Source organism: Amphibalanus amphitrite, unplaced genomic scaffold, assembly GCF_019059575.1.
Source record: "Amphibalanus amphitrite isolate SeventyFive unplaced genomic scaffold, NRLGWU_Aamphi_draft 000037F_arrow, whole genome shotgun sequence".
NCBI classification, from domain to species: domain Eukaryota; kingdom Metazoa; phylum Arthropoda; class Thecostraca; order Balanomorpha; family Balanidae; genus Amphibalanus; species Amphibalanus amphitrite.
This window is the reverse complement of record NW_024881533.1, coordinates 161,349-185,532: the sequence shown is the minus strand read 5'-3', so window position 1 is coordinate 185,532 and position 24,184 is coordinate 161,349. Positions and strand designations below refer to the sequence as shown.

Sequence of the window (24,184 nt, the reverse complement as noted above, 5' to 3'; positions counted from 1 at the left end):
GCAAAATACGCTTTTATGTCACAGCTGCGTCAATATACGCTGCAACTACCTAGTGCAGCAGCAGCCGAACAGACTCTGGGCTAAATACATTGCATTGTGATGTTCAGTTCAAAGCATGTATTCGGCCCAGATACAGGTCTGCCGGGGAAGGATAACACACAGTCACAACCATGCACAGTACACATTCGTCACATTCCTCCCCGCCATACACCGCCATGTAACATCGTGCGTAGGAACACATGAAGTTAACTAAACAGCCATTCTCCATAAAGCCTTGGGGCGGATCTTTTTCTTTTACTTCGTCTGACAGCGTTAGTCCCTGTATCCCCATCACCTCCTGTCGTCAGCCTGTCATCACCATCAGCCACACTATCCGTGACAACAACGCAAGCACCGTCCCTCGAGTCTACATCGGGCACAGTTCCTCCATCAGCGCTGTGCAGCACACTCGTATCCCCCTCGGCACCAACAGAAGCTTCCTGATCCGTAGCATCTGCGACTGTACTAGAGGATAGCATCGGTGCTTCTACGTTAGCATGCTCCGGACCACTTAGGACGTCCGCTCTGTGATCGATACACACATCGGGTGCGCGATGTTGAGACAGATATGGCACATAGTCATCATCGTCTTCCTCTACCACTTCACCAGCATCAACAGACTCAGACTGAGATCCATGATCATCCTCATCCTGTTCATCCTGGCTACCTTTGCGCGCATACTCCTCACGTTCTACATACGGTTTCAGGTGATCATGATGTACTACCACCTTCCTACCGTTCTTTAACCTCAAGCGATAGTTCTGCGGCGACAGCACCTCAATGATATCAAAGGGGCCTGACCAGGGACTCTGCAGCTTGGGGGAAAGTCCCTTTCGCCCGACCGCTCTGTGCAGCCACACCCGGTCACCCACCTGATGCTGCATCTGGTTCACAACCTGACGCTGACGCCGTTTGGCAGCTGCTTCCTCGATAGCAGCATGAGCCACCTTCCGACGGACCTCCTCTAACTCTCGAGGAGAGCAGATCCTGTCTGCCGGACAGTCACCACCACCACAAGTGACGTCGAGAGGGAGTCTGGCCGGGCGACCATGAAATAACTCGAAAGGAGAAACACCGGTAGTCTCATGCTTGCTCGTGTTGTAAGCAAAAACAACTTTTGGGACCACCGTGTCCCAATCCCTTTGATTGTCTGAAACGAAAGCAGCCATCATGGAGCACAGGGTTTTGTTGAAACGTTCCACCTGTCCGTTTCCGGATGGATGGTAACCCGTCGTGCGTGTTTTGTCGATATCCAGATGTCGACAGACTTCCTTAAACAGTCGGCTCTCGAAATTGCGACCCTGGTCTGAGTGGATAACGCGTGGACACCCATACCTGCAGAAGAGCTCCCTAACCAGGATCCTAGCAACCGTTTCCGCCTCCTGGTTGGGAATGGGAAATGCCTCGACCCACTTCGAAAATCCGCAGACTACTACCAGGATGTATCGGTTACCAGAGTCCGTCAACGGAAAGGGTCCCGTAATGTCTGTGGAGACCCATTCCCAAGGTCGGGCTGGAAGAGGCATCTTCCCGAACTCCGCCCTGAGGGGATGGCAAGGGCTTTTCTTCTTGGAACATGGAGAGCAAGATTTGACGAAGTTGGCTACGTCAATGGTCATTCGGGGCCAATAGAAACGGCACTTCAGCTTCTCAGTAGTCTTTGAAATTCCCAAATGACCCGCCCAGCGACTGTCGTGGGACTCTGAGAGTATCTCATCGACCATGGAAGCTGGAACGACAAGACGCCTGTGGTTGTCCGCGTGAATGTATAACAACCCCGAAGAGCTGTCCACTTCCAAAGCCTCTTTCACTGACAAATAGTGTCGTACGACAGACGACTGACTAGATACATTTGGCAAACCATGCAAAAGACTGACGACAACCAGCAATATATCTGGATCGCTGCGCTGGGCCAGAAGGATACGGTGTTCATCAGACTTGAGATCAATGTGACCAACCACACCTCCCGACACCGCCCTTGACAGCGCATCAGCATGTGGGATGGACCGTCCTGGACGGTACTGCATTATGTACGGAAATTGTTCCAGCTCAAGGATCCACCGAGCCAGCCGTCCCCTCGGGTCCTTGCACGAACGCAAGTACGTCAACGGGCAGTGATCTGTCTGGAGTGCGAATGGTCTACCCTGCAGGTATACAGCAAAGTGGCGAACCGCCCAGACCACTGCCAAGCACTCCCGCTCGGTGGCGCTGTATCGAGCCTCGATTTTGGACAGACAGCGGCTCGCAAACGCCACCACTTTTTCAGAACCGTCAACCCGCTGGGTAAGTATTGCACCCAGACCGATGCCGCTGGCATCGGTAGTGAGAATAAACTCTTTCTCGAAATCGGGGAAAGCCAGAACTGGCGCCTCCGTCAGCAGACGCTTCAAACTTTGAAAGGCGGACTCGCACATGTCATCCCAAAGAAATTTCGCACGATCCTCGGTCAGCTTAAGCAATGGCTTAGCCACTGTAGAAAACTTTGGTATGAACTTTCTGAAATAACTAGCTAAACCAATGAATCTACGCACATCATGGACGTTTTTAGGACGTTCGTAGTCGACAACCGCCGAAACCTTCGAAGGATCCGCGGAAATGCCCTCACCGCTAATGACATGACCTAAAAACTTCACCTCCTCCTTAAAAAAACTACATTTCCTCAGGTTAAGTTTCAGATTGGCCTCCTTTACGGCACACAGAACGTGATCCAGGTGACCCAAAGCTTCGTCAAACGACTTACCGAATACGATCACATCATCTAGGTAAACCAGGCACTCCCGCCAGGTTAACCCAGCAAGAACAGCCATCATGAGACGCTGGAATGAGGCAGGGGCTCCCTTCAGTCCAAACGGCATCCTCGAAAATTCCCAGAGTCCCGTGTGGGTAGAGAAGGCTGTCTTTTCCTTATCTGAGTCCTTTACCTCCTGCTGCCAATATCCCGACTGAAGATCCAAGACGCTGAACCAAGATGACCCGGAAAGAGCATCCAAACAGTCCTCCACCCTGGGTAACGGGTGAGAATCACCATGCGTTAGGTCGTTAAGACGACGGTAATCAATGCAGAGTCGCAACGAGCCATCTCGTTTCCGAACTGGCACCACCGGGGAGCTCCACGGCGAGCAGCTGGGACGAATGATACCATCTCGCTGCATTTTCAGGATAGCCGCGTCAACATCATCCCTGTCAATTACGTTAATCCTTCGCGGAGGCTGAGAAACGGGGCGGGCTCCCTCTACGAGCGGGATCGAATGTTTCACGATACCACACTGTCCCAGCTCACCATCTAACGAGAATGCTTGTTTGTGCTTACTCAAAAGATCGGAGAGGGCAGTTTTCTGTGCATCATCACTGAGGTCAGAACCCTCGACCAGAGCGTTCACCCAAGCATCATCAATCTCACATTCCTCCCCAGAGTCACCATCAGCAATCTTTGAGTGATCCATCAGACGGGCCACTACAGAGCGAGCGGGCAAAGTGACACCCCGGCCTGACGGGTTCAAAACTCTTACGGGTATCATACCTCCCTTGGACACTGTCGCCACAGATCTAGCCGCCAAGAGTGAATGTTTATCAGACAGAAGGCTACTCGACTAGGACTGGTGGCCCATGGGGGCGCCGGCGCCCCCATGGGCCACCAGTCCTCCTGCCGCGCCACTCCCCAGTTTAACTGTCTCGGGGCCACACCCCTTACGGGTACATCAGACGCCGCGACCACGCGCCCCTGCCGAATCGCGGCTACTCGAAATTTGCACAGCCTCTGGCCATATGTCCTGGCTGCTTGCAGCGAAAACAGATAACAGGCTTCCTCTTCTCCTTCTGAGCCCCAGGCTCTGAGGGTTTAGCTGTCACTTGCTGCGTCTGATCAAACCGCCTTCTCTGTCCAAATCTGCTCTTGGGTATTGACAGCGCATCAACTTTCTGCTCCAGTGCTGATACAACACCTGCCAGTCTTTGGATTTCACCCCTCAGCTCATCCTGTTCCAACGGCACGCGTCGAACTGCAGCTGGGGCAAACACCTGCTCCAGCCGTCTTGCCCTCGAGATGAGGTCTCTGTATGATTCTGATTGGTCACCACCAAGGAGAAGCTGGGCTCGCAGAGTGTCAGCCAACCCTCCATTGATGAAGTGGGTTTTGCACAGACTTTCAAGCTGAATCTCAGTAAAAGATGGATACGCCTTCCGTGCCAGCGTCTTCAGAGCATCACCAAACTCTGGGAGGGGCTCCCCTGCCAACCGCCTCCGAGATACAAACAGAAGAGCATAGTCTGACTCCAAGGCAGTTGCAGAGTATTCCTTTCGCAGGGCATCCTGCAGTGCTCTTACAGTGGTTTTCTCCTCAATGGGTAGGCGGCGGAAAAAATCAAAAGCTGGTCCACAAAGTGCAGTAGGAAGCTGCAGAGCCCGAGTTTCTGGGCTCCAACCATTTGCCCTGGACACTACATCAAAATGATCCAGGAAACGTTCAACATTTCCCTGGCCATCAAACTTATCAATTTTGGCATGACCACCAACAGCCCCAAGTAGCTCAGGCTTAGTCTCCACCATACTTCTTGGCTTCAGATAGTACACACAGTCCGAGCTCCCAGGACATGCAGCATGCAAAGCTCACTTCATGCAACCAGATCATGCATGGCCATCAAGCGTGGGTTCATCTGGGCCGAATCAATCAGCTGCCACCAGTGTGATGTTCAGTTCAAAGCATGTATTCGGCCCAGATACAGGTCTGCCGGGGAAGGATAACACACAGTCACAACCATGCACAGTACACATTCGTCACAGCATATTACCAAACCAATTTAGATTTCTACTGTTGGATATTTTTCTTTAATGAATTGGACAGGATAAAAACTGTTTTACACGCATGCATAAATATGCTTAATTGAATCTAAAAATATAAACTATGTATTTTATATAGTACAAAGTAATCCATGGTTCTGCTGCTAAATTAAAGATGGCTGCCCACTTGGCGCATGCGTACTTCAGTACTAAAGGCCTGGCTACACTATGCGTGTTCTGCGTGCGTTTTTTGCGAGCTTGCATGTTTCGCGTATATTATATAAACATTAATAAAACCTTTTATGATAAGTTAATACTTAAAGTTTTTATATATAACAAAAACAAAACATAATATCGTTCCTTTCTAGAACCGTATTGTGCAAATCACGCAAACTCGCAAAAGCAAAAACAAAAAACGCACGCAGAAAACGCGTCCTGGTAGCCAGGCCTTTACAACTTGCAACTCAGCTCCGCCGCGTATGAAGTTTGGTGTCGTGGGTTGGGCTTGGAATTGTGATTTTGTCATTGAAGATGTGGATGGTTGAGGTAGTTTTATCGTGAGAGCATTCAGTTTATATTATGTAACTATTGAATAGCTTCGTATGTGTCGATATTCCGTATTCTTGATAGTAAAGAAAACTTGTAGCACGCCGAAAATGTCTAGTCCTGTGTAATGCTTTACCGGCTTTACCACTGCTTCATAAAGTATCCATCAATATTTTTTTAATGGCTGATCACCAGCTATTTTAGTTTGGGTATCACAATTGATTTACAAATTTTGGTCCTTTTCGATGATGCTGATAATATGTGGTAGTGTCCTGTGCAATTTTGCATGTTTCCTTTTCCAAGCGCCAAGCAGATAAATGAATTTTTATAAGTCCTCTGGTAGCTTCATTTGTAACAGAGCTTGTCTTTTCTGTGCTTAAATTATCATCTTTACACAGTATTTATATAGATATCTACAGCTTTGTTGAGTTCAGTATAGATTCAGTACTTTTCTATGATTTTTGGTATTTTCTTAGTGTATTTGGTTGGTATCTGTTTGGTATCAGTTTCCAAAAATGTCTTGAATTGATATCACATATGTATAAATTTTATATAACATCTTGACTGAATCGCGTTGAGTTAAATCATGAGTTGAGTCATTCCCTGAATCACTGATAATGGGATGAGTCGTGATTGAGTTGAATCACAAGGTCCATGAGTCGTGATTGAATCGCTTGGAAAATCAGACTGTTTGATTGAGTTATGATTGAATCAGTCATTTCATCAAGTGAGTCGTGATTGAATTGATTGAAATTTTTGAATCGTTTACAAGTCTGGTCCAGACAGTGGTATCCAGGACTGTGTCGCCTGTCCAGACAGTGGTATGTGTCGCCTGTCCAGACAGTGGTATCCAGGTATGTGTCGTCTATCCAGACAGTGGTATCCAGGGCTGTGTCGCCTGTCCAGACAGTGGTATCCAGGGGTGTGTCGCCTGTCCAGACAGTGGTATCCAGGGATGTGTCGCCTAACCAAACAGTGGTATCCAGGGCTGTGTCGCCTGTCCAGACAGTGGTATGTGTCTCCTGTCCAGACAGTGGTATCCAGGGCTGTGTCGCCTGTCCAGACAGTGGTATATCCAGGGGTGTGCCGCCGGCGAGCCTGCGACCCCGGCCAGACGGGACCTCGGCGATCAATGTAACCACAACAAACAGCCCAGCGGCACACCGGCGAGGTAGGGGAGGGGGCGGGGGACAGACTGAATCGTGAGGGGGGGGGGGGGCGTCAGCCTGGAATGACAGGACAGAGAGACATGAGAAACAGGCACTGGCGAAGACCTGTGTTTTGCCAAGTGAATTTCAAACCCACGTTTTGCAGCTTAACCTTCGCCCCAGTGGGGGGGGGGGGGGGGGCATGTGTTACCACCCTGTCGCGTTTTTTGCGTAGCTTTTGGTACATCAATTTTGGACAATGTGTGAAATTTTTGATCCCAGGTCATGTCAGGTCAGGTCACCAGGTCAAGTTAACTGACCAAGCCTAAAAAAGTTTGCAATCATGTCCAGCCTGCAGTGTTTGTCAGAAAGGTTTTAAACTTGGTGAATTGCATGCTGTTATGGGCGCCTACAATTTGCATATCTCGGATTTTTTATATCCGTGACCTAAGGTCAGGTCAGTGGCGTGACCTTTCCATTACAAGTCAATGGAGAAAAATGAAAATGCCTCTAGATCCGTGTCTACGCATAGTAACAGTCCAAATTTTTCAGAATCACAATGATTTGGACTACCCGTGATGAACAAGGTGTCATTTTTGCTTATAGCCTCTAGAAAGGTCATCCGAGGTCATCTGAGGCTACAAACAGATTTTTGCCAATAACTCGCGATTGGAAAGAGATAGAACGCTGGGGATGGTCTCATTGTGTTTGTCTTGTTGAGACGCATCGATTGATATGCAACATGGCCTTTTCCGGTCAGGTCATGACCTTGACCTGAGGTCAAATTTTCAAGTTGACCTTTCAAGGTCAAATTATAATTCATTCGACGCGTCTCGGCAAGAGGAACACGATTCTGGCAATAGAAATGTCGTGGCTTTTTGTGGTCGAAAGTTATTGTCGAAAAACACTTTTGGTAAATACAGCTATTTTTGGAGTTTTTGCCCTCTGGAGGCTAAACCGTTGACCTGAGGTCAATTTTGATAATGACCTTATCAAAAGAAGAGTTCAAAAGCTATCGATTGCTTTTCCATGCGTTTTTCTAGCTATCATAGTTCCTGAGATAACGGCATCTTTTCTGAAAAATATAATGACAATTGGCAAATTTTGACCTTTGATGACCTCTGGTGACCCCAATATTGCTCTAAGATGAAAAATGATTGAAATACTTTCAAACGTACGCATTGAGAGCTATCGACTGCTTTTTACCGCGTCTTTCTAGCCCTCTTAGTTTTTGAGTTAGAGGTGGGTGGTAACATATGCCCCCCCCCCCCCCACTAGGGCGAAGTTGGCTGAGACCGCCACTGGGGCGCGGGTTAAAGTGACCATCCCACCTTAACATTAGTTTTGAGTTGAGATAGCCAAATTGGTGGCCATGGCCTGCAAATACCGGTTTGGGTACTCACAACATCGAAAAATGCTTTAATTCGGAGATATGGAATTTCAAACTTGCAGTTTTCGGATTCTAAGGGGCTAATGCATTGAGATGCCCCCTTAGAATTTGTGACGTCAGCGGTGATCTAACGATTTTAAAACCTTATGCTAACATCTTTGTAAAGCAGCGGTGGTAAATGCTATTTGCGCGCAACATCTGCCGCGAACGCCGCACTTCCAAAATGAAGTCGCTAGGAACAGCGGAGATCCCAAAAAGGTAAACAAAAGTAGAAGTCTAATATCTTGAAAACCGGTGAATATTTTTCGGTGAAATTTGGTAGATATTCGTTTTTGCTCTTTCTGAATCGAGCGACATCACTTTCATGCCAATTCATTAACTTTTTTGAAGGTGGGAGGGTCCCTTTAAGTTGCACAGAAATCTGGCGATGTCCATTTTGTCAAACACTTTACGATGTGCCAACTTAAAAAAGAAACAGCATAAAATGTAGCCACCCAAAATTTAAGTCGCTTGCACGAACCACCTGAATAGTGAATACCATTGAAGACATGGGGGGTACGCGCATTGCGTTGGTGTGAAATACAAAAACTATTATTTTACCATTGTCCAAGGCTGAGGCCAGAGCGGCGGCGCAGGCGGAAGCGACTACTAATTGGGCGCGGGGCGGCGGCTGATGTAACTAAGGCATACGGTGAGTTCAGCAGGATGGTGAAACCACGATCTTACCATGTGGGGAACTACGCATGCGAAGGAGCTTACGGAACAAGAAAAAGACTGATGATGAAAACTATTAAAATAACCTAATGAAAACTTGAAGTACCGGAAAGACTCCGTAAACCTTAACATAAACCTGAAGACTCCGTAAGAGCATGATTGGGTGCACCATTTGAGTTCGATGCCCAAGTTCCCTCCCCTTTACACAAACACGCCTAAAACCGTAAAAAAATCGGACAGCGGTGATTAACTTCTCATAAGCCAATTATTTCCACCACGTGAAGCGCGCTGCGCCGGGCGGCACTCGATGGCCGGTGTCGCCCACAGAGCCCGTGGTTTCGCTGTTTGCTCTGGCGATGAACCGGCGTCCGGCCCCGTAACTACCGGTAACTCGCCACGACTGCCGGAGCCTCGCCCGCCCTAACAGACGGTCTGAAATGTTTGCCAGGAAATTCAATTATCGCTCTCGATCACCTCTGGACACACACACTGGGTGCGAAAACAGCCCTGCATGTTATACGGCCGGGTTAATAATGTAGCCGGATTAGGGTGTCACGTTTGTCACGTTTGACATTAGTACGCGACGTCCCATCGCAGAGGGCTTGTCCGGACCGGCCACCCGTGACAACGACAGAGCTCCAGAGCTCCACCAGTCACATCGATAGCACCCTGCGACCCGGCTGACCACCCGTCACATCGATAGCGCCCCACCCGTGACATCGATAGCACCCTGTGACCCGACTGACCACCCGTCACATCGATAGCGCCCCACCCGTGACATCGATAGCACCCCACGCGTCACATTGATAGCACCCTACATGTCACATCGATAGCACCCTGTGACCCGGCTGACCACCCGTCACATCGATAGCGCCCCACCCGTCACATCGATAGCACCCCACGCGTCACATCGATAGCGCCCTGAAACGACTGACACCGACCTACCGCTTAAACGCAAAGCAAAGCATAAAAATTAAAACGTTCACTGTCACTGTCCCAATGAAGTATTCACCTTCATACGATCAATCCATCGTAATACAGCTATAGAACATTTTAATATATTTTGATATATATATTTAATAATATATTTTAGAATATTTTCATTTTTGCTTCGAATTAAACGCAGCCAGAACAAGAAATGAACGTCCGCATTAACTCTGCGTGGGACGCCATTCATCATTGGCTTCTCAGTGGCAGCGGAGAGGCACTGCAGGAGTCAGGAGTCAGGAGCCACACCCCTGGATGGACCCGGCCCGGCACCAGTGGCACCTTCCCTACAGACGCCGCCGCGAAATCCCCCGGCTCGGCGAAATCGGCTCAGGAAGGGCCACCTGGACACCGTGGCCGCACACAGCCGGGTGAAAACAAACCCGGGAAAATAAAACAGCCCGTGTGGGCAGCGCGGCGGCCCTGACCGAAATCAGACGCCTGCTCGCCATATCCGCCGGTATATGGGAGCGACTCCGGAGGCCGGCCGCAGCTGCCGCGCGGCGTGTCCGGCTCGCTAAGGCTGTCCACCCGACACCCGGCCCATCTCCCTTCGCAGAGCTGCAATTACTGCCGGCACCGTTAGCCGTTATCTGCGGCCCTGTGAGCTGCGGCCTGGCGCTGTCCCAGCCGCCCCTCCGGCAGCTGCGCGGCCCCCCGCCAGGGCCCTGGCCGGCCGCCCATGGCTGTCGCAGCCCATGGCTGCGGCAGCTCCCCCGCCCCGCCCTGGCGCGGCGGCCCGGGCATTCGGGATCGATGGTGCGCCGGCTGGCTGGCGCGGCCGGCAGCCTTGGCAACAGCCGGCGGCCGCCGCCGCTGTCTAGACACAGCCGGCGCTGACCCATTTTCCCCGAGAGCGTCATGGGCGGACCCAGCGCACAGTGGCGGGAGGCGAGCCGGGTCACGCCCTGGATTCAGCCGAACATTGGATCCCAGCTGTTTCTGAGATCCACCCAGCTCCGCGCCGCTCATGGCCTCCCCTGCCGCGGTGGGGCGGGCGCCTCCCCTGTGTCGGCGCCTGGAGACGCCGCTGCTCGAAGCCAGACGGCGGCCGGCCAGCCTGCGATCGGCGCGGCCGCCGGTAACGCCCTGGGCCATGTCTGAGCGGCCAGCGCCGCCGCCCCGACACGCCACTTCGACCGCCGCATGCCTATTGCCTGATGTAGGCGTTCGTCCACGAAACTAACTGCAGTCTGCATTACGCAGCCGGATGTCCTCAACTATCGGCTATTCCTGGCTGCTATTTGTATTCAACACCCACAACTTACCAGCCAACCACATGAATTGCCTTACATGAATGAACATAAGTTGCCTTATCGTCTTGGGCAACATTGCTAACAGCGTATTACTTACGAAGCCTTGTTTTCATTTTCGTATTCATATGGGGAATATTCCCAGAGCAGTGAGAACAAACTTCGTGCACAGATAAGCATTGTAGTTTTAAGTTTACCTTTCATGTCTACATTTGAAATATCGGCAATCGGCATCCTAAGCATAAACGGTTCACTGAAGCATGATTAGGTGTCTATGTCGCCAATAATCGACAGAGCTGAACTAAAAGAACATAACCGCTCAAGCACATGCAACCTTTGCTACAACTTTGTGTCTTGAGCTTAAAAGCAGTTTCCTTCTCATACGAGTGTGAGCTTTCAATTGGTGCCCGGTCATCCTGGCGCGTGCCTAAAGTAATCGATAATCCGTCTCATGACTTTGAGACACATCCAAGAAGAAATAATGAACGTTTAAATAATATTTCTGAGGCTGACTCCCACCAAGCCTGAAGCGGTTTTGGTCAGTGTCGGTGTTTTCAGCTGGATCTGGGACGGTTCGTCCGTGTGGGCCGGGAGCCCAGCGTTCGCTCTGGGTGAGGTCGCCACCGTGCGGAGCCGGCACGTGCCGCCCCCCCCCCGCCCGGCGCCGGACAAAATGGCGCCCGAGGTCAGTCGGTCTGCGGCGCATCAGCTGACGGCGGCGGCGGACCGACCACGGGAAGGCCCAGACAGGGAGCGCGCCGCCACCGGACGGAACGAGCTGGTCTAACAGACATCGCAAACGCCGAACCCTCGGGGATGAAATGTGTCTGAATTCTGAATCCGAGACTAACGGCGAAAACGAGACATATGGCCTGTTCCAGCGCCTCCAGAAACCTCCAGAAATCTCCAGAAAGCTCTAGAATCCTCCAGAGAGCGTTCCAGCGCCTCCAGAAAGCTCCAGAAAGCTCTCGCCAAAGCTCCAGAAACCTCCAGTAGCCTCCAGAGAGTTGGGAGGTCCAAATTTCTCTGGAGGCTCTGGTCTACAATTATGGCGCACATGTGACAATCACGAATGTAAACAAAGGACTTTTGACTGATTATATTACAACTTGAATGTAAAGAAAATTACATTGCTATAATTTTGTTGATCTTTCTTAATAAAATTGAAAACAAATTTTGCGTTTCAAGAGAGAACAATCATCATTCTTTTGGTATCTGTGATGCCAATCTCCAGAAATCTCCAGATTACGTTCCAGCGCCTCCAGTGAAACCTCTGGTAGAGCCTCCAGTCAAGAATTTCTACTGGAGGCGCTGGAACAGGCTCATAAGCAGGTCGATAATTGACCGACATTGGTCGCATTTCGCAGCATCCACTCGATTTTTGCTCTTCCTCTCTGTATATCGGTTTTTTGATACATGAAATTATATCCTAACTATAGGGATTATATAAAACTGCGCAGTGCATGCTGAAAATGCGTTAAGTCGTGACGCATCGCGACAGTCACGGTGCCATGTCATCAGCGATGTAATTATATCAACGATATATTTCGCGATATCAACGAGAACAAAACATTTCATCACAGAGTAGCGTGGACCTCATGTATGCTGACACACCATATTGACAAAGTAAAAGTCCATTGTAACCCCAAAATATTTCACGATCCTATGACCTCATTTTCCAGAAGTTAGGCAAAAAGAAACCTCCCCCTGAGGTGTCTGTACTGACTGACTGATTGACTGACTGACTGACTGACTGACTGACTGACTGACTGACTGACTGACTGACTGACTGACTGACTGACTGACTGACTGACTGACTGACTGACTGACTGACTGACTGACTCTCTCTCTCTCTCTCTCTCTCTCTCTCTCTCTCTCTCTCTCTCTCTCTCTCTGCGTTTCTTCCAAAGCAGACTGGCGACGCCTGACCTCATTCCTCGCCCACGCGCCCGGCGGCCCAGACGCAGGCAGCCGCCGGCGTCCCCTCCCGTCCTCTGTCCCGTCTCCGGGCCTCTCTCCGACGCTGACGCGGGTCATCCCCCATAGGTGTCGCGCGCGGCAGGCCCGCCCGAGTCCCGACCTCCCCATCGAAACACTGGGAGGGCTGGGAGCCGCGGGCAGGAAATGCCAGAGACTCGGGGAGGAGGGTGATCGCGGCAAACAGGATACAGGGTCGCTTCTGGACTGCATAACACGGATGAGTATAATGAAGGAGCATAAAAATGGAAAAGCAAAATGAGCATAATCGTCGTCATAACATCAGAGACCATTATGGAACATTTGATGCAAACATGAAAGGTGAAATCGACGGGAAATAATGGATATTAGCGAAATGTTCTCTCATCTGAAGCATAGCGACTGACAAATAAACAATTTATTTACAGGCTGTGGAACAGAAAAGTGTTTCATAAACTTAAGGTGTGCGTCTTTGATATAAGTTCGTCATCAATCAGTGTAGTGTGTACTAGTTCTTGTTTGTCAACTACTAATACACCTTTTTGCGTTAGCTTTTGACCATTGAGCAAAACGTTTGTACACATTCACCATATAGGTGGCGCTACAAATGGGCGGTTGGTCACAAAGAATCACCATTGTGCAAAACTATTCGGCGATCTTCCTCTACAACTCGACATTGAACGAATGGTTCGACGTTGTGCAAAACAAATCGTCAATGGTCGAACCTAGTCGTCATATGCCGAGCTGGCTCCCTCTATGCCGAAGTGCGGCGAACTGTTAAACTGTTTTGCAGATCGCTCATTTCAGTGTTCAATCTGTTTTGCTGAATGGCTGAAATGAAACACACCACGCCGGAATAGTTGTGCTCAATGCGGATTGTCGAAATGGCTCCTCAAACAGTTATGGCGAATGGTTGAATTCAAATGCAAAAAGGTGTACTAATCCATTTACATCCATTATCAATGTGTATGTATGTATGTATTGACGTCAAAAGCCTTCCACCACGTATGGCGTGACGATGTAACATGGATGAAAGATAAAATGGACTTCGAAAAAGGCCACGAGTCTGCGGACCGTTGCTCGCTAAATGGACCTCAAGGGGATTGGTCTGCATTCGATCTGAGCAGCAGGATGGATGAAGCTTCAGTATAAGAACTAAATGTTTTGACCCTTAAATCAACCCGAATTCCTCTAATCGAGCAGTTAAGTAAGGGACATTCAACTTCAGCTATCTTCTATATCTATTAGAGCATATTTGCTTCGTCTGTAGCGACATTTCTCCCATTCGGTTAATTCTCCCATTTACACAACAAGGATGAAACGTTTTATATCAACACCAGCAGAGTACCTTCAAAAGAGCTGATACAACCGAATGAGACTGTGAAAAGCATGGTTAAACAATACTGCGAGTAACGGAGTTTCATCAGTAGGTATAGGGTGCCGCGACATGGGAATGCCGTCACCTATCGGGCACGCCAGTCCCCTCCCGGCGCCGCTCTGCCGACCGACGGGGGCTCCCTACTGATACCGACGCACAGTGAGTGTCTGCCACAGGAACTGGCGGCAGGGTCTGTCGGCCGCTGGGGCACTGGCAGCAGGGTCTGTTAGTCACGGGAGAAACTGTCAGCAGGGTCTGTCAGCCACGGGAGAAACTGTCAGCAGGGTCTGTCAGCCACGGGGAACTGTCAGCCACTGGGGGGGGGGGGGGGCTGTCAGTAGGGTCTATCTGTCCCAGGGATTGTCAACAGGGTCTGCCTGCCAACGGGGGCACTGTCAGCATGGTCTGCCTATCTGCCACAGAGGATTGCCAGTAGCGGCTTTCAGACAACGAGTAAAAATACCAGCAGGGTCTGTCTGCAACGGCATCTGTGAGCAGGTCTTTTTATCCGTCACGAGAGCAGTCAGCATAGTCTGCCTGCCCCGTTCTCTAACATTTCCTGCAGTAGCAGTTAGAAAGCCCACCACCAAACGCTAAAAACCGGCCCCTCCAATGGCCAACACTTCTCACTGCCACCCATTCGGAATGTGTCGACCGGTCATTCCGGAAACATTCCGTGCCATCCCTCGATCGGATCGGAGCGCTGCAGAGTGCAGAACTCCCAGCGGCGCGGCGCGGTGCCTCAACACGACATTGCCATATAAGGATTGGTCGGCGAGCATCGGTGCCGACAACGGCGCGGTGCCTGGAAACTGCGGAGCGTGCAGCAGCGCGCAGCTGTCCGCGCTGCCGCTGTCCGGACCGCGGGCGGCTCGGCGGCGACACGTGTGTCGGGCGCCGACCTTGAGATGGCGGCATTAGACTGGAAATGTCATCGACATGAAGGCCGGCATACCACAGACGGCGGCCACGGCGAGGCCGCCGCACAGCCGGAATGTGCCCTTTCCTCTCAGCGCAGCGCCGTTCAGAGACAGACGCTACAGACAAGCTCGCACGGATCCACTGCCAAAGGATCGTTGGCATGGGATGCTCGCGAGTGTGATGTGACGCTCGGAATTTACACCCGAGAATCGAGATAACACCATACGCAGAACGGGCCGGCCGGATGCTGGTGGCAGCACATCCATATTGGGTGCTCTGAGGACCCGGACCCTCAGCAGAGTCACACCCCTCCCTGCCCGGTACCAATTATCGGCACCATTAACGCCCGACCCACCACCGGCCTTGATCAGCCATTTGGCGATAACCTGTGAGCCGCACAAAAAGCGGCTGATTTCCTATCAGCGGCGCTGGCAGGCCCACTGTCGACTGTCTGGCCTTGGCGGCGGCGAGCTGCGGCAGCTGGCCCGGGGCTGGGACAGCCCGGTGCTGCGGCAGCTGTCCGGGGCTGGCACAGGAGTCCGGCGGCGGCCAGCTGCGGCAGCTGCCCGGGGGCTGGCACAGCCCAGCGCTGCGGCAGCTGGTCCGGGGGCGGCTGGGACAGCCCGGTGCTGGGTGGGGTTGGGACGGTTAGCTCGCCCTGGAGCTGGAACAGCCCGGTGCTGGGTGGGGTTGGGACGGTTAGCTCGCCCTGGAGCTGGAACAGCCCGGTGCTGGGTGGGGTTGGGACGGTTAGCTCGCCCTGGAGCTGGAACAGCCCGGCGCTGGGTGGGGCTGGGACGGTTAGCTCGCCCTGGAGCTGGAACAGCCCGGCGCTGGGTGGGGCTGGGACAGTCCGGTGATGGGAAGGGCTGGCACAGCCCGGCGCACGGTGGGGTTGGGCCAGCCGGCCCCGGGGATGGGAGCTGGGACAGCCCGGCGTAGAACGGAGCCGGCGCAGTCCTGTTCGGCTGTGCCGCACGCCGGTAGTGGTACCCACCTGTCTGTGGTTGTCTGACTCTAAGTGTGTCTGTTTGTCTGACTCTGAGTGTGTCTGTTTGTTTCCTGTCTTACTCTTAATATGGGTGAAAATGACTTTTTAAATGATAAAGATGCATTGCGAAAGCGACTGTGAAAGCTTGTGTGAGGCTGTGAAAGTTTGTAAAAATTGATATCAGAAGTGGACAGTGCACGCCGAATAAGGCACGCTCAGCAGATGCAGCCTCATCGGACAGCGTTTGCATGACGTCGGGTATTTATCGTGCCGTTAGCGCTGCATGCAACCAACTGGCAGCCCAGCCTTCAGACATGACATTATCGGCACATAAAGTGAAATACCTTTCCGGTCGGCCGGGCCGGTTCCCAGGCACCGGGGCCGGCTTTCCTCAGTACCGAGAAGTGAGCCGGCGCCGGCCATGGCCCTGGACCGACAGTCACCTTCAGAGGCGGCCGCGAGCGGGCTGGGAGGGCGCCGCTCACACGGATACAGCGGGTACAGCGGGTACACCGCAGCCTACAGGGACGTCACTCAGACAGCAGCCACTGGGTACAGGAGCGCTGATTAAAGTCCCACCCCTAATACTCGCCCTCAAAATAGGAGAAGAGTTGTCTCTGTGAAGTTGGTAGACAGACCTATCTGTCTGCCTGTCTGTCTGCCTGTCTGTCTAGACATCTGCGCCGTTGGGTGACCGCGCCCCACTGCGCCATCCAGCGCCGGCGGAGAGCAGGAGGGACGGGGTCCGGTGGTTTAGGTCGGGTCGGCGCACCGCCGCCCACAGTCCACAGCGCGGCCGGCCCGGCCCGGCTGTGCCGCGTGGGAGCCGCGATCGATACGGGTCGTCGGCCGCCCCCGCCGGCCGGCCGCCCATGGCAGCTCGCCGCCGGCCGCCCCCGCCCCCGCCCAGAGCCGTTGGCAGCTCACACCGGCGCCGGTGCCGCCCACGCCTTCCGCTTCGTCACCGTTGGCGCCGCTCCGGAATGGGACGGGAGCCTCCCGCCGCCCCGCCGCCCAGACTGCAGCCTCGGCCCGGACCGCAGCACCGCAGCACGGAACCGCAGCCTCCCCTCGGAGCGGCACCCTTTCCCGTCTGGACTGCACCCCCAGTGAACATACTGCAGCTCCCACCCACCCCACCGTCTGGAGTCTGGACCGGAGCTCTCACCGCCTCCCGTCCGGATTGGACGACCCCCACCGCCGCCCCCGCCGTCCAGTCTGCAGCCCATTGCAGCCTCCCCTCGGAGCAACAGGACCTCGCGGCGACGTACGAGCCGGCCGATTGCGGCATGTCCGGCGCCGGCCCGTTTTGGTCCCCCGGGAGGGGAGCGCTGCAGGTGCTGGCAGCCGCTCCACCCGCTCCGAATACAAAATGGAGCCTCTCTGCGGCGGAAGAGCTTTGGGTCGGCGGCGCGCGGCGGCGCCGGCCGAATGCAGGCTGCGACACGGGAGCCATCGAGTCCACGTCTGCTCCACTTTCCGTCTGGTAATACCTGCGCCGCAGGTGTGAATAGTAAATACGGGGCTGAGATCGAAGCTTGGTTTTATATGATTTTACAAAAGTTATGACAAACAGAATATTGGCAAAAAAAAAAATGACGCCTAAAGAGCCACTGAATATTGTTTTTCGCGCTATCCAAGTGGTGGGTCGGGGGTGCAAAGAGCTGCAGCAAAGGTTCACAAATTATTTTCGAGACCGAACAACTGCAAGGAACGGCGCATTGCCCAAAAAATCACCGCAGCAAACTGATGCTGACAATAGTTAATTAGATGACATCTTACATAAGTACCTAAAACCAGGTAACGTCGACAAACTCCTTGATGATTAGGTACATACGCGGTAACCGGTGCTACGAGTATATTGTTACTTTTCCAGTTTCCACTTACAACTTGCAATTATTTTTAGCTCTGTCTCTACCACAGGCTTCTGGTAGATCGGCGGGTCTCGCAAGGTCGGCCACTTTGCCCCATTGCCCTCTCCCCGCGGGAAGGTCAGCAACAGCAGCGTCCAGCTGCCTGCCGCCTGCAGCCTGCTCTGTGTAACCCGCTCACACAGCAGCGTCCAGCTGCCTGCCGCCTGCAGCCTGCTCTGTGTAACCCGCTCACACAGCAGCGTCTAGCCACCTGCAGCCTGCTCTGTGTAACCCCAACAGCAGCGTCCAGCTGCCTGGAGCCTGCAGCCTGCTCTGTGTAACCCGCTCAAAGCGCTCAGGAATCATGCATCCCCAGCACCATGCCGGATAATGGCATCGGACTATGCAAAACTAACAACACTCCCTGCAAAGTCACGTTATAGTGTCAGTTTCGACTGAGACTGAGAAGAACGCTGCTTCTTAGCATTCGGGGAGCAGCGATTCTTTGTTTTACCGCCCCCTACTAACAAATGCTTTAAAGATCACTTATCCACAAGAGACTCCTGCTCTGCCATGATGTCCGTTACTCAACGTGAAATAGCCACCGCTCTGGCAGCATCACCACCCAGGCGCCGCCGCCAGGCCACCTTCCGTTCCGGGGCCTTTCAGGTGAGTGAAGCCCGCCCTCGGCTCGTGGCCGGCCACAGTGACCTCTTCTTTCCACTTGTGCACCGGCATCAGGTCATGGTCCACTCCTGTCGGCCCCAGGTCATGATCCACCCCTGCTGTCCCCGGACGATGACCCCGCTGTGCCCCCTGTCGGCCCGGGTCATAACCCGCGCTGCACCCCCGCCAGCGGCGGGTCACTCCACCGGCGGGCGGCGGGCGGGCGCGGCCGTCGACCCCGCCCATGGCCGGCCCGCCGCCGCCCGCTAAATATACCGTCGGCGCCGACAGCCGAGGGCTGCCGCCAGACGGCCGGCGGGGGCAGGGGCGGGGGCGGGGGCGGCGGCTCCGCTCCGTCGGCGGCCGCTCGCAGCCCGCTCCGTTCGACTCGAATCGGCACTCGGCCCAGACAGCGGCCGGTCGTCGGGACCGACAGACAGAGCGCCGAGGGGGGCAGAGCGCCAAGGTGACCCCGCCGGCCGCGCCGAGAGAGACAGAGCGGGGAGGAAGGTGACCGCTGTTCCCCCTCCTCTGCCCGTCCCCTGGCCGCTGCATTGACCGGCTCCGGTGACCCCCCCCCCCTCCGGCGACCCGGCTCACCCCGCATACCCCCTGACCCGCCGGCAACGGAGAACTCGACCTCGCCGGGCGGGCAGCCGCACCAGAACACGCAAGGCGAACCCCTCGCCTCGCCTGAAGAAAAGAGACCTCTGGCGAGAGAGTTCGCCCGACGAGTACCACACTTTACCTGATAAACGAAGAAGAAGACGAAGACGAAGACGAAGACGAAGACGAAGAGAGAGAGAGAGAGAGAGAGAGAGAGAGAGAAAGAGAGAGAGAGAGAGGGAGAACCCTTCCTCGCACGAACAAGGATCCTCCTTAGTCCCAATAAGAACCCGCAGCGCAGTAGATAGGCGGACAGGGGCGCGGGAACTACTTTCAGACTGGGGGGTGGGGTGGGGGGGGGGGGGGGAGGGAGGGACACACCATAATAGAGATAAACCTAAAGTACCCCCAATTCTAGTTTTCTCACTGGTTTTAGGCCACTTATTTTTCATCCCTTGACTTTTTCAACAAAAAAGAAAATATTTCCATAAAAAGTGCGGTATTCTGTCTCAAAGTTGTGGGGGCACCACCCCCACGGCCCCAGAGTTGTGGGGGCAAGCTGCCCCCACTGCCCCCCCCGCGCGGTTCCCGCGACAATGCACGCGGACACAGAGTGATTGCAGCCCTTACCCCCGGAAGACTGGAAGGAAGCCCTGACCCGACCGAGCAAACACACAGGCTTCCGGGAGCACGGGCCGGGCCTGTGACGCAGCGAGACATGCAGAGCGACCCGATGCGCTGCGGACCACGCTTCATTGGCCGCTCCGGTCGCCCGGTACACACGGAACCTCATTTCGGCGACCTAATGAAACGCCAGGGCTGGGAGTGAGAGCGCAGTGGTGAGGGGTTATGATAAGGGGCCCGGCTGGCTCACAAATCACGCCGGTTGGAGGACCGGAGTAGGGTGGATCATTGACAAAACAAAACGGGTTCAGCTGCCGGCTGTCACGGTTTCCGTCAGAGTTGTGACCGACACGCAGGGGCGTGTAACCCTGAGTCAGAAATTAGTTAGACATATAGAGATTTGGGATGGTCAGAGGTGGGCTGCAGGTTAGGAGAGGAAGAAAAGACATGGAGCAAAGTGGACGCATGGTGTTGTGTTGTACAGCCTGGAAGACCTGAGGCCTACCAATATTTTTGACTTGACAACGACAAGTCAATGTAACCCTGGCTTGAAGACATACTGTGGAGTTCGAAAAAAGTTTAAAATTGACTTTCTCTACAAAGTTCGTCAGCACGTTGGATCTTTCGATATGTATTCACACATCTTCGTCAGCAATCGTGTCGTAGATCTGTTCGGTCTCATCTTAGGGTTCAGATTGAGGACACGGAGCACGTGGAAAAAGTCCAATTTGAAACCTAAAATTTGGAAATTGTATAAGCCTTTTTTACCCTCGCCGGACCTATTGATTTATATTTTTGTATTTAGGTTTTAAGGCATTTAGAGATTGCTGATGCACCAAACACATGCGCAGTGGCAGTGTACCGGCAATAAAATGTATTCTATCTATCAAGTTAAGTTTGGTGTCGGTCAGTACTGCAAGTAAATACGCCTCACCTACGAAACTGAACACTGCTCAGTTCGCCGTGCAGCTGCGGCGGCCGGCCGGCCAGGACCCGCTGCACGCTAGGCCGGCGGGCCGGAAAAGCGCTAAAAATACCCCCAAGAGTGACTTTCCACAATATGAACAAAACATGTATCATTCAATCCCAAATTGATCAAAGCATACGATTCTGATGCCATTTTTGCCCTAAGGTCGAAATTGAGGTGGTCAGTTGTCACCAAACACAAGACTATTTAGACTCGCTAGTGGCCACCACATTTGCCGATTTTAATGCTAATCTTTAGTTGATATTTATTAGATGACCAGTTGTCGTTTTGAACGCAATTTTCTGTCAGACTAGTTCAGGGCACTGTTGTTCACTGTACCAACAACATTCTTACATATTGCATCGCTTTTCTGCAAGATAAGCTAGCTTTTTGTAAGCAGCTGCAAGACCTAAATAAAAATCATATCTAAATTTTTAAATAGACTTTTATAAAAGCGTTACTTCGAGCGGCTAAAAATAAACATCTTATACTAGCCTCTGATTACTCATCTTTTGTTCCATATAGGTGCTTTGCTGCTTTTCCCTGCTACTTTTCGAGATATGCGCCAGTAAACCACATGCTGTAGGGGCAATTGTCACCTCGCCGCTCTACTGACGGCCCGGCGCTCTTTAAAGCGCTGAAATTTATGAAAAACGAATGCTTATAATATGAATAAAATATATGTCCCTGAGCTCAGAATTGATCAACGCACACAATGCTGTCAAAATTTTTGGGCCAAAGTCAATAATTAAGTCATTATGAACCCCCAAATACAAGTCAGTGATAATCAACAACAACTTGCTCTTTAGTTAGACTTTTTGAGAAATGTTATTTCGAGCCGCTAAAGATGAGCATGTCATACAAACAACTAGTCAATTGTCTGCCATGCCCTATTGACGATTATTGCCTATTACTGCTACTTTTCGAGATATCGTCTGCTAAGTCACCTGATATAGCTGCTATGCCACCCTACCGCTCAGGATCGCACGGCGCCTGCTGTGACCTGACCAAGCAGCAAAGCATTCCCAACTTAGGTACGTAACGATACAGGTACTTACTTACTCTCTCTCTCTCTTTCTCTCTCTCTCTCTCACTCTCTCTCTCTCCCTTCCTCTCTCTCTCTCTCTCTCTCGTCTCTCTCTCCCTTCCTCTCTCTCTCCCATCCTCTCTCCCTCCCTTCCTCTCTCTCTCCCTTCCTCTCTCTCTCTCCCTCCCTTCCTCTCTCTCTTTCTCTCTCCCTCTCTCTCCCTCCCTCCCTCTCTCTCTCCCTCCCTTCCTCTCTCTCTCCCTCCCTTCCTCTCTCTCTCTCTCTCTCTCTCTCTCTTTCTCCCTCTCTCATGCTCTCAATCTTTTTCTCTGTCTCTTTCTCCCACTCTCTTTGTGTGCATTCATGTATGTACGTACATGTATATGCATGCATATATACACAATACACATCTTACCAGCCAAATGTGTATGTAGGTATATATGCATGCCTATGTGTTTGAAATCAGCAAGTAGTTTTACAACGAACCCAAGTTAGCCGCTGTTTAGACAGCTCGAATAGGGACCCGTTCTACCTCACACCATACACATCGCTTATGCAGCTGCATGCTTGCATTAGGCGATACTTCGTGTTACTACATCAGCATCATGAGTTAAGCAGACTAACTTTGTATATAGCATGTTTGCTTGCCACTGAGACCAGCAATTCAGTCACAAATAAATTCCAGCGCTTTTCCGGGCGGCTGGCCCAGCGTGCGCTGGTTCCGGCGGCGCGCGGCACTCCCTAGTTGACCTCTGACCCCAGCAGCGGTGCGTGTGAGGCGCCCCCCCCCCCCCCGCCACCCTCGCCAGACCGGCTGACGTCAGCTCAGAGGAGTGCGTCCCGTCCGGGCGGCCGCGCCGCGGACGCCGGATGTGAGGGGGGGGGGGTGATATGCAGGAGATGCAGCGGGGAAGGGAAACATATATTTTTGAGACTTTGCCGGTAACGTGCGTTGATGGGAAGAAGTGTGGAATGGAAGACATCAACGACCCAGGCGGAAAAAATGAGGACAATAATTTCTTCGTGCGACAACGTATATCCGACGCTGACATCACGACGAATTTATCAGAAGGGAAGCCCATTTAACAGTACCTACCGCTATAAGAAATGTAGGCAGTATACCCTGGCCCCTGTAGACACCGGGAACGGCAACTACAATCGGAAATATTGCATGTTTTTTCTTTTAAAGGGACAGTATCACCATTTTGATGAAATTTGACATTACATAGGCCCCACCTTTCTGGTCCGGGAACTGAAGACCGATCCTCGAAGCTCCACACCGTTATCCCGCTATCGCCGCTCAAAGTACGAAAGGTGTACTACACTTTGAATCGTGCTTCACTATCTTCACTGTTTAAATGTTTGCGCCGTTTTGAATTGACCGCCAGTAATAAAACTTTTACCCTGGTCATTTCATCAAATTTTATAAAGCCAAAACGTTTTTCGCACTTATTCATCACCGTTAAATTCATTAAATAGTCGTAGGCAATTTCCGCCGTTTCCTTCGGATTCTAGCGGCTCAACAAAGGAATTCCTCAAGCTTGAATCACAATCTCCCTCCAATGTATGACGTATATGTATGACGTCATCTGATCAGTCTCGATCTCAACGACAACTCAATCAGAAGAGCGGCCGCGTAAGCGTAGCGTCAATAATGTAGGTATTATCTGCGCCAGTTCTGTAGTAATTTCGCAGGCTTCCAAAGTGGCGGCCATGCTTGTAGTGGTGGTTCGCTCATGAAAATGACTCGCTCATGAAAAAAATATTTTTCACCGAGTTCGGTCCTCAAACTATGTTTTTCTGATTCAGAAAAATAAGAAATGCTAGTAAAAAAAAATCAGCTCCATACATTGTTTTTTTTCGATGATACTGTCCCTTTAAGGGTCCATCAAGCGATTAGGCACTTTCTACCTTATGTGTAGATATTCTTCCAAATGCTTTTACCCTCCAAAACATTCTCTATTCCCTATTCGACTAGAGCTCTGAAAAGGATAAGTGTTTCGAGAAAAGTATACCGAATGAATAATTAAAAACTGTTTCCACAATGAAAACCAATTCACCCCAAGACGGTAAGCAGGCCCGAGCCCTACGTGCCCCCCTACACTGAACCACGTGGACTGTGGAGGCCGTTGTCAGTGACTGATCACGGAGCAGGATGTGGGTGTCGAGACCGTTGGTGCTCCCACATTCCGTGACCGGGGGGGGAGGGGGCAGCCGTTAGCGACCCCGGCCGATAACCGTCGCCCGGCACACACCTGGCCAGACAGGGCCGCCCAGAGGCGGCCGTTCGTGACCTCGGCGACCTGGCGCGGCGCGCGGTGGGAGGGGAGGGGGCGGGCCGG

At 52.3% G+C, this 24,184-nt stretch overlaps 1 protein-coding gene across 3 annotated transcripts in view; it reads right to left on the bottom strand.

Annotated features, from left to right (window-relative positions):
- Positions 1-24,184, bottom strand: part of LOC122372505 (histone acetyltransferase KAT7-like) — a 125,013-nt gene that overhangs the window by 26,822 nt on the left and 74,007 nt on the right. The gene's annotated exons all lie outside the window — the stretch shown is intronic.